The sequence below is a fragment of the Acinonyx jubatus genome, chromosome A2, assembly GCF_027475565.1.
Source record: "Acinonyx jubatus isolate Ajub_Pintada_27869175 chromosome A2, VMU_Ajub_asm_v1.0, whole genome shotgun sequence".
Taxonomy (NCBI): Eukaryota; Metazoa; Chordata; class Mammalia; order Carnivora; family Felidae; genus Acinonyx; species Acinonyx jubatus.
In genome coordinates, this window is record NC_069383.1 from 70,297,166 (window position 1) to 70,313,131 (window position 15,966).

The following is a 15,966-nucleotide window of genomic DNA, read 5'->3' on the forward strand; positions in this document are numbered from 1 at the left end:
CTGATGTGGGGCTTGAACTCACAAACTGTGAGATCATGACCTGAGCTGAAGTCAGCTGCTTAACCAACTGAGCCACCCAGGTGCCTCCCACCTTCCGTTCTTTTCTGGGTACTGGAATAGTGCTCTTGGCATTAGTCCTTAATTAGATCTACCCACTTGTTTCTTCCCAGGCAGCAAGCTCTCTCTTGGGCTGTGAGGCACCTGGGCCTCCTTTTGGTACTCCCTTTCATTTACTCACCTCTTTCCAACTTTCTTTTAGCCAGGGATGGGGGGAAGGTGGTGGAAAACCCATTTCCCCTCTATTCAGGCTTCCCTTCCAGGCATTTTCCCTTTCCTCAAATTTAGTTCTCCTGGTTTTTTTTTTCCCTCACGATAAACTTTGATGGCTCATTACTCTTAGAGATTGAATCATTAAGAACCAAAATATTAGTTCTTTTTCTTGATATTGAAACCCTGCCTCTAAGCGAGGGAAATGTTTGCATTCCATCATTCTCTGCATGAAAGAAAACAAAGAAAAAATTAAACAATTTAAGTTTGCATATTATAATAGCCATAAAATTGTGGTCTTGCCACAGAAAAATACTTGGTTGGGTAGCTATAGAAGGTGGAAAAATAGATATTTGAGCTGAACAGCTTCTCTTGTTACCCTTTTTTCTTAGGTTCAGAATGCAGAAGAAATACTGTACTTGTCTACAATTCCAATAGAAACCACCTGAGGCCTGATGTGTGTTTCAGAGTTCAAAAACTTTTAGATTTTACAATGGTACCGTAAATTCATACACTATATGTGAATTTATTATGTAATTTCTCCCAGAGGGGCCTGGGTCAGCACTGCTTACTCAAAAATGTTAATTTTTTTGCTACCAACATATGAATATACATACTCTAGAATATCATACTCTGTAGAATAAAGTCTTTAAATAGCCTCTTGTCAATTCACATCAGCTTTTGCTACTAAATGATTTCAGATCAGATTATATTTTGCTACCAAATGAATATAAAATTGCTTTAGATTTTCGGAGCTTCCTGGATTTTGCAATTTGAATAAGAGATTTGGACTCATATTTCCTCAAATTTAAGATACCATCAATTATGAAATGCTCTATTCATCTAATGATAGTTTTGAGAACCAGAAAAATAAATGTTTCACTTGCTATTATTTTATGTGTTTTTACTTTGTTTTATGCTATCTTAGTTTATATATCTGATTTCATTGTATGTGGGCAGTGAACATGGTGTGCATAATACCAGGGTTTTCTTTTTCTTTTTGTATTTTGTTGAACCTTCCTTTGTTGAACTTGGTTATTTATTGTAAATTTACTTATATTAGAATATATGTACTTATATATACTTACTTATACTTATATACCCCTCCCACATACCTATATATGCATACTCTGGTGTGTATGTATATGTGTATACATGCAAGTATATACATAGATACACATGTAAATATTTGTATATATTAGCAAATGTTATGTTATCCAGATATTGTTGATACTTATTTGAATTGGCTTGATTTGGGAACTCACTTATGTTCATTGTTAGTTACTAGAGTGTCATTGCTTCTAGACCCTCTCAGTAGAAGGTAGAAAATATATCTGTGGCATATAAACATGTACACACATATATTATGATACATGCATATCTATGTCTGTTTATGTATCTACCCATATAAATATTAAAACAAATGAGTTCATACTGATACCTCCAATTCCAGTTTAACAGCTCAGGCCTCTTTCTAGCTTTCCTCCTTTTCATTTTTGTGACTCACCTCTTCCCCTCAACCCTCCTGTATGTAGCTAATCTCCTGACCACAGGAGCCATATCTTTGGCCTTTAGCTTCACCATCATCACTTCATCGTTCCCCTTTCCCTGTCCTTATGGGTACTTGACCCCGGTTTCCGCTGCCCCCTCCGTGCATACGTTGCTGGTCCCTTGGTCTATTACCTCTTCAGCAACAGGCCCTCCACTACTTCCTGTCCCTTTGACCAGGCTACCACCTCCAAAGAGAGAGGAGTCGAAGAAAAAGGAAACCAATTAGGTAGAGGAAAAAGAGGAGAAATAGAAGGGTTTACGTCCTATCTTTCATGGCCTGAAATTTTACTCCAAAGTTTCTAGACTTGGATTTTTTTCTTACTGAATTATTTTTCTGCTAATGCTTGGTGAACTTTTTTGACAAAGGAATCTCATCACTTAGTTCTTAGAAATTCTTTGCCTCTATTTCTCCAAACGTTGCTATTCCTGTTTGTGTTTTCTCTCCTTTTATGGAAATTCTTTAAGTCAGGCATTAGAACTTCTGAATCTATCTGCCATGTCTCTCAAAATTTCCTTCACAGTTTACATCCCATTGTCTTTGTTTTATGTTCTAGAAGAAATCCTCAGTGACATATTACAGTTTACCAATTTACTCTACAGTAGATCCAGTGTTAGTCTATTCATTAAGTTGTATATTTTAATGAGTATATTTTCATTTTAAAAACCTTTAACTACTGAGAACAAACTGAGGGTTGATGGGGGGTGGGAGGGAGGGGAGGGTAGGTGATGGGTATTGAAGAGGGCATCTTTTGGGATGAGCACTGGGTGTTGTATGGAAACCAATTTGGCAATAAATTTAATATATTAAAAAAACCCTTTAACTGATTTTTTATTGCTATTATTCTTGTTTCATAACTACTTGTTCTTGCTTTTAAGGTATTTGATTAAATTATGTGCTTTATTTCTCCTACAGTATGAAATATTCTTTAGAGACGTCTCTATTAACTCATTCCTCAGGCATAAGATTTTTCTTGTGAGCTGAGGGGCTGAGTTTGTTAGCAATCTTTCATGGTGTTGCTATGGGATAAATACATTTTATTTAGACATTTATCTTCCATGACAGAATTCTCCTGCACGTATGCTAGGCTGTGGCAGCCTCCCAATGGTATCCAAATTGACTCTCAATGGGAATGATGTAGTTCTCCTGATACAACATAATGTGGCTATAGCAAGGACAGTATTTTCTTTCAGGATGACTGTCTTAACTGCTTAGCACAGTAACTATGACATGCTCCAGATACAAAGGGCCCAAAGAATTTTTGCCTATAATGACTTCCAATTATGATGCCTTCCCACACAGTGGATTCCTGAATGCCTCTTAAACTTATGGCTGTCAGTCTTTCTTTCAATGACATCTCATAGATTTACATCCACCAAGAGTTTCCTTTCTCATTAAGATTTTTCTTCCTTCCCCCCTTCCTTCCTTCCTTGCTTTCCTTCCTCCCTCCCTCCCATTTCCCTCCCTCCCTTTCTTCCTTCCCTCCACTTCCCTTTGTTCTTTCCTTCCTTCTTTTTGCTATTCTCTGGTTTTATGCGTGAAGTAGAGATATCAGCATGTAAGTCTATATCTTAGAACCAGAATCTGTTAATAAAATAGTGCCTGTATGTTAATAAATTTAAGTAAACAATGGCATTTTATATCTTTGGCTTCATAAAGATTGAATCTATATATTTGAAGTCTAAAGGCTCTTCTGGATCATTCTTATCTATGGGCAGTCATATGTAGCACCCTGTGGAAAACACACTTTCTAGGAGACTAACTTCTTTAACATGTTTAGGATTGATACATTGATACTATAACATGGGAAAAGACTGGGATTGTGTAAGCATTGCCTATTTGATTAGACTCATACTTTCTTTTTATCTTTAATTGAATTAAGAATTTCTAGAAGTTAAATAACCTCTCTTGAAAGTCAGCCAAAGATTTTTGAAAGATAGCTATTGGGGAACTGACTGTGGTTCTCTATAAGCATGTATCATGTGCCCCAATCTCTCCTGGCCTTGAAAGTTTGATGATTTATTAAACAGTTTGGCAATTTTTGTTGCCTTTAATTGCATTGCCCAACTTCTGCCAGGTAATCTTTTCTTCTGCTATCACAATGTTTCATTACAGTGCTGTTTCATAATGCAGTAATTTTGAAAACATTCTAAATGAAAATTTGGAATCTGAATTTAAGTCAATGTGCAGCTGTATAATGTGTGACCCCAGTGCAAAAACAGATCACAACTTGAAGCAAGGCTCTTCTTTTACTTAGGTAAGTTTTGTCAATGTGTAGTCAATGCCAGCTATATCACAACTTACTCCTCAAAGTTTCTTTGGACATAAAGTGTGAAAAAATATGCTTTAGTCCAGGAAATATGGTATTTTTGTTAAATATCTAATATGCTGAATTAGAGAATAGAAACAAAAAGGACATAATACTCATTGGGTAAGAAGAAGCAACCAAATTGTTCTTTCAGAGAGGTGTCTTCTGATTGTGTGAGAAAGGAGGGTTAACTCCAAATAGCTTAAGAAACAGAACATATTGGCTCATGTAACAGAGAATCTAGGGGTTTGATGCAGGACTCAAATGATATCAGAGCCTAGTTTTGACATTTCTCTGCATTCTTCTATCTCCTGGGCTGGCTTTATTATCTGGGTAGCTCTAGACCTAACTTTTCTAACATTCAAGTCCATAGGAAAAGGGAGACAGTGTCTTCTCTGGCGGTTTCCACACAAATCCTGGGAACCATTGTAATGGGACCAACTTGGGTAATGTGATCCCCATCCAATCTCCTGGGGGATCTGTTGTTCTAATTGGCCAGGGGCCAGGATGGTGGTATGCTACCCAAAATATACCGATTGATTGTTGAGAGGTGTGTAACTACTTTGCCAAGGAAGCTGTGCAATTTACTCAAAGAAGTAGGAGATGAAGATCAGGTGGTCAAGACCAATACCAAAATATCTTAGATATATGGGTGGATATGGAAGCCAGAGAGAATAGGATAAAAGCTTCTAATTGTAGAGTCTGAAGGTGGCTATCATTTCCTATTCGATAACAGAATTTTATCAAATTATGAACATTTTTCAAGGTCTCTAATTAGTTCTCTATCATCAATCTTACATAACATTCCTCTTCTTATAGGTAGATTAAAGACTATTTAAGTTCAATCTAAAAAAAAAAAGAAAGAAAAGAAAAGAAATATATAGGAATAAAACAGAAAAAGGAAATGTTTCCTTAATTGATCCAAGTGCACTTAAGACTCTTATTATTTAACATGATGCCCTAGAAAACTAATTCCATTGCTCCTGTTGTCTCTGGTAAGTAGGTAAATAGTAGCAAAAATTCTGTTTCCTGGCAAACTAGGGGTAAACCACACTATATTGTTTGCTGTTCTCATAAATCCCAAATGCAGTATGCTGCTTCTGGTCAGAACTCAATTATTGTTGTTTACCGACCCATTCAGTAGCATAAATATATGTAAAATATGATTGTAATGTGGTATTCTAGCCTCAAAGCTGATCTACTACACCTTCCTCTGAGATCTTAACACAGATAAGCAGTACAGCAAGAAAATAAGCAACTATTCCCTTTTGTAATCAACAATACCCTTGGCCTTTCCCTGTCACTCTGCCCCTCACGCCCACACCAATGGGACCAGATAAACATATGGAACTGAAATGTTCTCTTCTTGAATCATAAGATCATAACAATGCTTGAGTGTTATCAGTCTTTCAGCTTCACTAAGGCTTTGCACTAATAGATGTGAGATGTAGTCTGTCTTAAGGGTATTTGTGTTATAAAAGGAAATTCTTGAGGACTCTAAAGAAGCTCTAGGAGCTTTAACTGGAATGGTGGGAAGAGAGGTTCTTTGAAGAGGGGTTGGGGGGGTGGATACCCTATTCCCACATTTTCAGTGGAGCAGCAGACACAGACCAGGTGTTTTTCATAGTGTTTCTTCTATAGATTTAACCTACCTGCGTTAAAGTGCATCCACTTCTGGGCATGTTGTGTGTGTGTGTGAGTGACCTAAAGATACTAGAATTCTTCCCTCTTCCAGTTCGTGAGAGAGTGAATAAATAGAGACTTGGCAGCCGCCTCACAGAGGCTGCTGACACCTGCTCCAGACAAATCCCAGGGCAATGTGCTTTCCATCTTCATTGCATGTTCTGCACGAAGAACTAAACTTTGTTTAGCCTCCATCCAACTACAGATTATATTTCATGGCCAGCTGGTTCCCTTTGAGGCAGAATTTGGCTCCTGAAATATAGTACTTGCCTAGGTAAATGTTTAAGTTGTTTAACAAAGAACATAAAATCACTTTTCACTTTTCATTAGTCTAATAGGGACTATTCATATGTTTCTTGACAAATTTTTTTTTGCTCCCTCCCCTCAGAACAGTATAAAGAGACCAAATATTTTATCATCGTGGAAGGAATTCTTTCTACTTTATCATTATTCACATCACTGTCCTCCTGAGGCTGTGAATATGATCATAATAGGTCTAGAGTTATTGGCTTTCAATTAATATAAACATTCTCAATGAATTTTGGAGCGAGGCTTTTTTCCTTTTTAGTGTATTTCCCTTTGGTGTTATTATGTAGTACTTTCCATACTCACCTCTGTCATGATAGCCTTGTGTGCTTAGAATTAAAAACTTAAGTCCCAATGAAAAAACTTAAGAAGTATATCTGCTTCTAAAGATCCATAATCATCTCCCCAAGCCCTGCAGTGAATACCCATAGTATCTATTGCAGCACTGTGCACACATTATGCATTCTGTCATGCTTGTTATTTGAGTGAAAAAGATGTACATAGTTTTGAGTTATCTATGTTACTATCCCCAAATCAAAAATAGATCATAATATTAGCTCTTTTCATAAATCTTCCATTATGGGTTATTTTGATGTTTCTGCTGCTCATTTTCACAGAGCCCTAACCTGCCAACGTGGGCTGGATCCTCATGAATGCAGTGGACTAGGATGTGACAAAGCTTCAGACTGTTTCATTAGGTCCAGTTTGCCTGGTTTCACATAAAAAAGGGAGCCTAGAAGTGTCAGTCCCTGAAGATCAGAAAGCAGCCACCATGAACTAAGCTAAATGAGACACCTCTGATTTTTCGGGCATGACTGAGAAACTGATGGCACCACAGCTGTGTAGGGAGAATGCAGAACAGAATGGAGTCAGGCTGTCTAGGTTCAAGAACCAGATCTTCCCAATTATGAGTGTGTACTTTTGGATCAATTATTTAACATCTCTAAGGCTCAGTTTCCTTGCTTGTGAAATGGAGATAATAATAGTATCTAACTCACAGGGTTGATGTGAGGATTAAATGAGATCATGCTATTGAGAGAACACGGGACAGAGCCTGGCACCAAATAAACACTCAATGAATGTTAGCTGTTAAGTCCTGTCTGCCGTAACTACTCCTTGACTCTGAACTACTAAAGCCCTTGGAATCTGCAGTGCTCATTTTGGCACTTGATCATGCATTAATTCATCTATCACCATCTATTGAGGTGACTTTAATCCCTATTGGAGGGCTGAATATGGCTCACATAGTGTTTAAGATAGCAGATTGCCTATTTTAGTGCTCTGCGCATTAAACTGACCTCTGATAAATATTTATTCAAAGCTCTAAGTCAATACTAAAAAAGCTAAAGGAATATTGTGTTCTATTAATGCAGAAAAAGTGTCCAGTTTATAGAAGCCCTGCTTTATTCCTCATTGCTAGGATATTGGGTTTAATTATGGGAATCGATACTCTGAGAATGATTCTGGCAACAAGAAGCAAGAAGAGGAGGGTCTAGCAACCTTACATTATATGAGAAATGGCTGAAAGGACTGGATAAGGCAGGGGATGAGAATGTCTGTTTCTTTGGTGTTAGATGCTATTGGAGAGGTTTGCAGTTTTTTGATTTCTACTTGTAGTCAATTTTTAATTCAAATCCCTTAGGCAGGATTGGGGGTAGTTCCCATCAAGGGTTACCACACTTTAGAAGCTCTTACTCTTGGGGTGTCTGAGTGACTCTGTTGGTTAAGCATCCAACTCTTGATTTTGGCTCAGGTCATGATCTCATGGTTCGTGAGTTCGAGCCCCACATCAGGCTCTGTGCTGACAGTGCGAAGCCTGCTTGGGATTCTCTCTCTCTCTCTTTCTGCCCCTCCCCTGCTCTCTCTTGCTCTCTAAAAAAACCAAAACACAAACAAACAAAAAAACAGCTCTTACTCTTGTAGTTACTATGGCTTTATTTTTAAGTCAGCTTTATTGTGCTTGCCTTGTGCCCCTCCCACCCCTCACCCCCCCTGCCAAATAGTGCTCCCTAGAGGCTCTTGGTCTTTGCTGAGGGAGCATCTAACCAGTTTGCTGGGGTGCCTCAGCATTGCTGAATCTGGAGTCAAACTCTCACCATGCTCTTCTCCCATAGGCTCAGTGGGTTCTAAAACAATGGAGTAGAAACAGGTGGGAAATTGGAACTAACAAACTGTAGTTAGCCAAGGGGCTTGGATTCATGGTCAGTAAGAGAGAACTGGGTTGGACAGAGTGGATTCAAAGCTTTATCTTTTTGAGAACATGTACTTGGTTTGAAGGCAAACTCTACAACTTTGCAGCTTAACCCTACGCTCAATTTTAGACTTCCTGAAACCTTGAAGATTCTTTCTCTCTCAAGTGATTGTGCTTCATAGTTTATTTTAAATTATTAGTGCAGGGGCGCCTGGGTGGCGCAGTCGGTTAAGCGTCCGACTTCAGCCAGGTCACGATCTTGCGGTCTGTGAGTTCGAGCCCCGCGTCAGGCTCTGGGCTGATGGCTCAGAGCCTGGAGCCTGTTTCCGATTCTGTGTCTCCCTCTCTCTCTGCCCCTCCCCCGTTCATGCTCTGTCTCTCTCTGTCCCAAAAATAAATAAACGTTGAAAAAAAAATCCTTTTAAATTATTAGTGCAAAAAAGAGTGTGGTTTTTCTACAAAATAAAAAAAAAAATGTCATGTTTATACTGTATGTGGTTTGGAGACTAAATATCTAAATATGTTGGTCAAACTATCAGTGGAAGTACCGAGAACTGCTTTATTTCATGATCCGATGTTTGGGATCATTGAATTTTGCACTTAAAAAACCAATTACTTTGATTTTATGTTCGTTTTTGTTGAGTGCAGTTTCAGGCTGTTACTTGCAAGTCCATCCCCATGTGGGTGCTCCTGCCTTCTAAGGTTTCTACCATCCTGACTTTAACTCTAATGGTGGCTCAGCTGTGTGCTTGAATGTTTTGCTAGTAACTCAAATTTGCTGATTTCCCATCACAATGGTATTCTCCATTAGTTTTTGTCTTGTAATTCATGTAATTGTAGGATGTTTGTTTGATGTAAACTCTTAGTCCTTTTTGGAAATATTTAAAACACTGTGTTCTTTGGGAGCACATGAGGAATAATATTTTAACACATAGCTTTTATTTTCACTGAGCCCACATTAAGCCAAGGTAATTTTGTTCCATGTTGTGTAATGTTCTCACTTGTGATTATTTCTGCAGGTTTCTCATTTTCTTTTTTAAATCACGACAACTAAAGGGCAACAACAGCGGCTGGAGTTACGTTTGTCAGACATTTTAGGTTAGTTTTCCCCTTTGCATGACCAGGATCCAATGACAGCACCCAGCTGGGTACATGTTGAGATTGCCACCCACTGGTGAAATAGAGAATTTTCATTTCCTGTGTAAGAAAACACATTCATTTTCTGTTTTCAGAGTAGGAATTCATATATTTAGGTCCTTTAAAAAATATATTTCAAGCTCCATTAAAAGAATAAAGAATTTCATTATTATGAAACAATTTAAAGCTTTATGGGAAGAATAAAAAAGTCATCATTATAAAACCATTTAGAAACCTTTATTTACATCTCTTGTATCCCCTACAAAGGGGTGAAATGAAAAAAAAAAAATCTTGGAATTAATTACGCCAAGAGTGCTATCAGTGGTTGCTGTTGAATACTAAGATTAAGAGGGATTAAACTAATTTTTGTTGCCTCTTTACATTTTTATTTACTTAATTTTTTTTTTCTGCAGAAAGCTTGCGTTGCTTTAAAAGAAAATATAAATCCAAAGAGGGAAAATAGCAATATGTGTGTATATAAATCGAAATGTAAGTCTTCAATAACAGCACTTTATGGAGTGTTAAAAAAAAAAAAGCACCACCTTAAATCAATGCCACATTTAACTAAACAGATACAAAAGGAACAAAAGCTCTGAGATTGAACTGCGGCTTTCATCACTCCGCTAGCACAAATTTTAAATTCAAATGCCTACATAAGAATTTATTATGTGATAAAGATGCCATTTCAACTTCATGTGCAAGGATGCTTGGTTACCTCACATCATTTACCAAATAAATTCCACATGTGAAAATTAAAAACATAAAATAAAATAAATTTCAAAATACATAAATGAATATTTAAGCTAATCAAAAATGCAATGGAAAAAATTATAAAGGAAAATATTGAAAACTTCTGTGTAAGAGTATTACCATAAAGCAAATGAGAACCTGGGGAGAAAATATTTATAGCATATAGAACTGACAAAATAAATATTTTTTTAAAAAAAGCCTGTGAGCACTTGAAAAAAAAAGTTAAACCTCACTACTAATCAAAGGATTGCACATTTTTTTGAAATGAAAAATTTTGCTATAAATTGGCCACGATTTAAAAATATCAATGTTGTCAAAAGTACTCCATACTATAGAACTACTTTGCTATTTAAAATTATTCCTTAAAAAGATATAATAACATGGAAAAATACCCATATCAAATTTAGATTATAAATAGGGTTTAAATAATAATGCAGTTTATCTGTATCTCTCCAGGAAAACATTATTCCAAATGTTTAAATGAGATTATTTATGTTATTAGAGTTATTGGTGATAATTTCCTTTTTCATGCATATTTGTATTTTTTAACTTTTGGCAACAAAAAATTTCAAATATATAAAATGCTCATTAAAATTCATTTAATTGGATTACAAAATAATACATGTAGTTCGATTACTATTTTAATAAGATAAAAATCATATGTATATATATACATTTCTGTATTTATAATTCATATATGTAGGTTAAAATTGTTTTAGAATTTAGTAGTGATATTTGTATGGCTATTTGTTTATATTTCTATGGTTATAGGTAATTATTCATCATTCATTATGTAATTATTTTACTACTGATGAACTAAAATGTACATTGTATATACTGAAAGTCGTCTTTAGGACGATAGTTAAAGACATGTAAAATATTCATGGACACTTAATGGTTGAAAGAGGGAAAAGTATAGGCAGTATATGCAGTTTGTTGACAGTGTGATAGAAGTAGAAGCATATATCTATTTTATTCATACATATATATGAATAGACTTAAAAACTTGTGAGAGTAGTGTTCTAAAAGTTCAACTGTGATTATAGTACTATGAATATAGTTGATAGTTTTCTTATTTATTTTTCTGACTTTTTAACTAGAAACAATAGAGTCTGTACATGTATGTCAAATATATACATTGAATTGCATATTTTAAATATATGCAGTTTATTATGTTGGTTATACTTCAATAAAGTTGTTAGAAATATATAGTACAAAATTGCTGCTCAAAAACAAGACAGAAACAACTCTCCTCTTTCTAAAAAGAAAATTTAATGTTTAAAAAGTGTGGTGTCAGTTTTTACTAGCCCAACTTTCATTCCATCCCATTTGTAGATATGTAGAATACTTAAGACATTTCAAAATATTTCTTCACTGGCATTTGGGACAGTAATGAATCAGCACTTTAAACTGGGTTCCATAAATTTGGATCTGCACATTCTTTTCTAGGGTATGGAGAGTGGGGTAGAATATTTCTACCTATCAAAATAATGTTAATCCCTATCATGTGCAAGGAGCCAAGTACCTTGTGGAAACATTTAGCTATTTTTCCATCAGAATAAGGTCATTTCTTATGATTAACAAATTTAAACAAGCAAACAAACATGATTTGACTTTTCAGAAGGAAACCACTTACTCAGATATTAGAGTCTCTCATTAACACATCCTGTGCTTCAGCAGTAATTTTATTGATTATGTGAACTGTTAAATAGTCCATCTGCAATGCAAATGTGACTTTAAAATGAAAAACCTGACATCAATTTATTTTCCTCCAGCAAATTCAGAGCTAAATTAAATAAAACCCTTGATTTGAGGCAGCCAGCCTTTTCTGATAAAGCTTTCAAATATCCGGCATGTTAAAAGTGTGTTGCTAGGTACGTGAAAGATGATACTAGACAAAGAACGACACTGTTTCAATCATTTTTTAATAAAGGAAAATATACAGCTCTCCTGTGTAGCTGCACACTGCTTGACTGGTGGGCAATACTAATATGTGTCCAGAGATATGATGATGTATCTGCTAGTCTTGCCGAGCTGTGCTGAGACCTCTTGTACAGATGCTCCTGTGTGACAGCTGGCTGTGTAGTCTGCTCTGCCTTACTTGCAAGGCTTGCACTCTACAAACCAAGCAGCTAATTTTAAAATAGGAATGCATGGCACAGTCCTAAAGAATGGATGAAAATACTCATCCCTGAGGCATATCACGAGTTGATTATAATAAAAATTGCTTAATTATTTATTAGTAGTTGCTTTATAAATTACTCTGGTTTTGCTGAAGGGTATAAACTGTGAGATGGGAGAGAAGAGCTAGAGAGGTGAAATTGTCAGGGGACACTGCAGTTAAGGGTTTCATATACCACACAGATGCCTTTTGACTTTATCCTGTAAGTGATGTGGAAACAGAAATCTTTTAACAGGAGATTGAAAGGTCAGATTTGTGTTTTCCCTGTGTGTTGGGAGATGGATGTGAGAGGGACAGGAAAAGAGGCAGGTAGCAGTTAAGGTGAAAGACCACAAAGCCTAAAGTGAGAAGTACAGGGGGAAAAAGATGGGAGGAAGCACCAAAATATTTGAAAGGGAAAACATGTAGGGAAACCCTTCAGAAAGATCTGGTAAGTGAATATGGGGCCAGAGATAAAGTAGAGGAAAGAATTGAGTTTTCCTCTTTGTATAACTGGATGGATAGTTTGCACTGTTAACGGATATTGAAATCACAGGTGCTGATGATGCCTATTAGAAGGGGGAAACCTAAGTGGCTGGTTGACCTACTTTGCTAATGGATACATGCAGTCACTCAGAAATTTTACAAGGCAAATTGTATAGATAGACATGCAATAAACAATGACAGTAAAATTATAGACAAAGCCCTCCAACTAAATCACAAAAGGCCCCGAAAGCATAAGAACCTTTTTATGAAGCTGATGTCAGAGACATGGACAGAAATGGAACAATTAGATTGCATTAATTGTATTTGTTATGTTGCAATGGCAATGATTTTCTCACAGTAATAATGAGCTCTGTTATAATGGGCATTCACCTTGTATCCCACCTATTCATTCATTAGAATGAGGGTTTTTTCCCCCCTTTTACAAAGTAAATACACAATAAGATCAAATAAATTTTGATGATTGCCAACAGATGGTGAGGGGCTCAACCTCAGACCATCTGATCTTTTGCTTTTCAGTTCTTTCCGGCTGTTCTTTCTACTTAATTACCTTCCCCTCACTTCCTAATCCCTTCCATGTAATTCTACACCAAGATTGGGTCTAGCACTGTCTATTAATTTTCCACAGCCTACACTCCTTTCTGATAAGATATTCTTTCTTTGTAGCTGTGTTGCTAATGGATCTAAACAGTCTGGTTTTAGCAGAACCTTTCAATCCTACTTGAACCATGTCTTTGCTCAATTTATTAATTCAGTTTAATGCTGAGAATTTAAAACTGACTCTTACAGTTTAATCTCATTTCACATCTGACACAATGGATCAACCACTAGTAATTTTACACAATCAAAGAACTATTTTAACTGACCTGTCTTTGAAATCCTTCTCATATGAGACATTTATTTTTTCCAATCACTAAAACAGACTTACCAGAGTGATATATGTGTTTCAGCGAGAAATTTCCTCTATTACATGAATGCATCTATGCATTTTTTATGAATGAAGCAGGGAGAGTATTGCTGTAATAGGGTTTTTTAAATGAAATTTTAGGCAAGTGCATGAAGAGTAGGAATTCACGGAAGCTCAACTCAGAAGGCATCTCCTAACATAATGTATTATAGACTCTGTATGTGTATTTACATAATCCGTATCTAGAGAGGACCTTCTTTTTTCTTTTGACAAGTACAGTTTAATGTCCAGTTCAATATAATAAGAAGGCTGTTTCCATGTCCCGTTCGATAGTCCCCAAGAACACTGCTTTACAGAGGTAGACTAATAGAATTCTGTTGATTCAGATTTCCTGCATTATACATGTGCTCTCATGTTTCTGTCCTGTTTAGCAGTAGTTTGTTTCACCAAGTACTTGTTCTTTTGGTATAGAGATTGCATACCGAAAACTGTACATTGTAAGCATTTGTAATAAAATAAGGCTTAGTTTGAAAGGTATTTTAAAGGTATCATCTGTTTTGTGAGTGCCATTTAAAAACAATCAGTATTTTTTTCTGATAATGAAAGCAAAAATGTTCATCTAAAAAAGTTTTAAAAACAGAAAAATTAGAGGAAAGAATCCCAACAATACCCATAATCTCACTAGAGATTATGGCTGTTAAATTGTTGCGTATACCCTTTCTGGATCTTGTATGCATATCTGTTTAAAATGAAAATTTTAAAACAGACTGGGACTTGTATATAATGATTTATACAGATAATTGCTACACACATTTAACTTATGTGAACTTTGATCTGCGTGTGTGTGTGTACAACAATTAAATAGATTAAAAAAAATTTCCCCTTTATTGTGTTCATGAGCATATTCCCCAGAATAAGCATGAGATGGCTGATATGAATTGACTCTTTCTTCAATCTCTGTGTCTCAATTCCTGTATGTCTCTTATAGTATGTGCATCTTGCTACAGTGACTATGACTCCAGTGGTAAAAATATATATTTTTCCTACCACACAGTCTAACCTCAAGCCAACTTCTCTGATGCTCACAGACACAGTTATCTATTCTAATACTAAAAAGAAAAACTATGATGAAATTATGGTATTTGGTACCAACCTGGAGATTTTCAAGGATAATGTTAACTATATGAGATTTTTTTCATCATGATTGAAAAGCCTATCTGCTGCATGAGATGCAACTTCCTTGTAATCTACTTGTTTATTTTAGTATAGAGTTATTAAGTTCCCCCCCATATCACTAAGTACTCTTCGAGAACATTCTTAATAACTGCATCGCAATCTATCATATGGATGTGCCCTATCTACTTTAACCAATCTACTATTATTAGACATTTGGTTAATTTCCAATCTTTTGCTATAAATAAGGCTATGACAACTGTTGTGCCCGAGATATGATACGACTGTCAGCCATTATTTTGCACGTGTACTTACTGCTGTTGTAGTGTCTTCCCTTCAGGCACTGCCACCACGTTCATTCTGATAAGATACAGGAGGCAGGAGAATGTGATTTCTCACAATAACCAACTGGGGATTGACTCCAATGGAAGAGGAGGCAATAAAACATGCATTTTTAATACAACCTTTTGGTGTTCCTTGGTGGCTCCTTACGATGACACCTCCTGTGCAGAGGGTTAGATTGGCACTTAGTCGTGTGAGCCAGTTCAAAGAGGGGATTTGCAGTGGCTTTTTTGGGAGCTCCACGGTCCTGCTTCCTTCTGTCAGCTTCATGCTGCAAATAGGCACGGCATTTCTCAAAGTTAGAAGACTTCTAACTGCGATTCATGTGCTTGTCTTTCATACTGGCATAGCTCTCCCTCCAAGCCTAGGTTGCTCTGGGCAGCTGCACTAGAGGACGGCTATGTGTTCGCACTTGAGCGGTGGAAGAAAAAGTAGTCTCACAGCTTTATGAGAAACTCTTCATACAAACTGTGCTTGTTCAAAAGTCTTTAGAAAACTTAAGGATTCATTTCCTAGGATACATTCCAAGGTGTGAATAATAAGTGGTCAAAAGTATAAACATTTTTAAGGCTTTTGATACATACTGATAAATTGCTCTCCAGATGTTTTGTACCAACTTATACTATGCCAGCTGTAAATGAGACTGATCTTTTGGCTGAAACACTATCTTCTTTTTTTTTTTTTTTTT

General features: G+C 36.2%; 1 long non-coding RNA gene across 2 annotated transcripts in view; it reads left to right on the forward strand.

Moving 5' to 3' along the window:
- The window catches only part of LOC113603043 (uncharacterized), a 65,483-nt gene that overhangs the window by 31,577 nt on the left and 17,940 nt on the right, over nucleotides 1–15,966 (forward strand). The window contains exon 2 of one of the 2 annotated variants that reach the window (XR_003424589.2): nucleotides 3,932–4,073. The exons of the other annotated variant lie outside the window; for it this stretch is intronic. This is a non-coding gene — a long non-coding RNA (uncharacterized LOC113603043). The remainder of the gene's footprint in view (nucleotides 1–3,931; nucleotides 4,074–15,966) is intronic. 2 annotated transcript variants of the gene reach the window in all.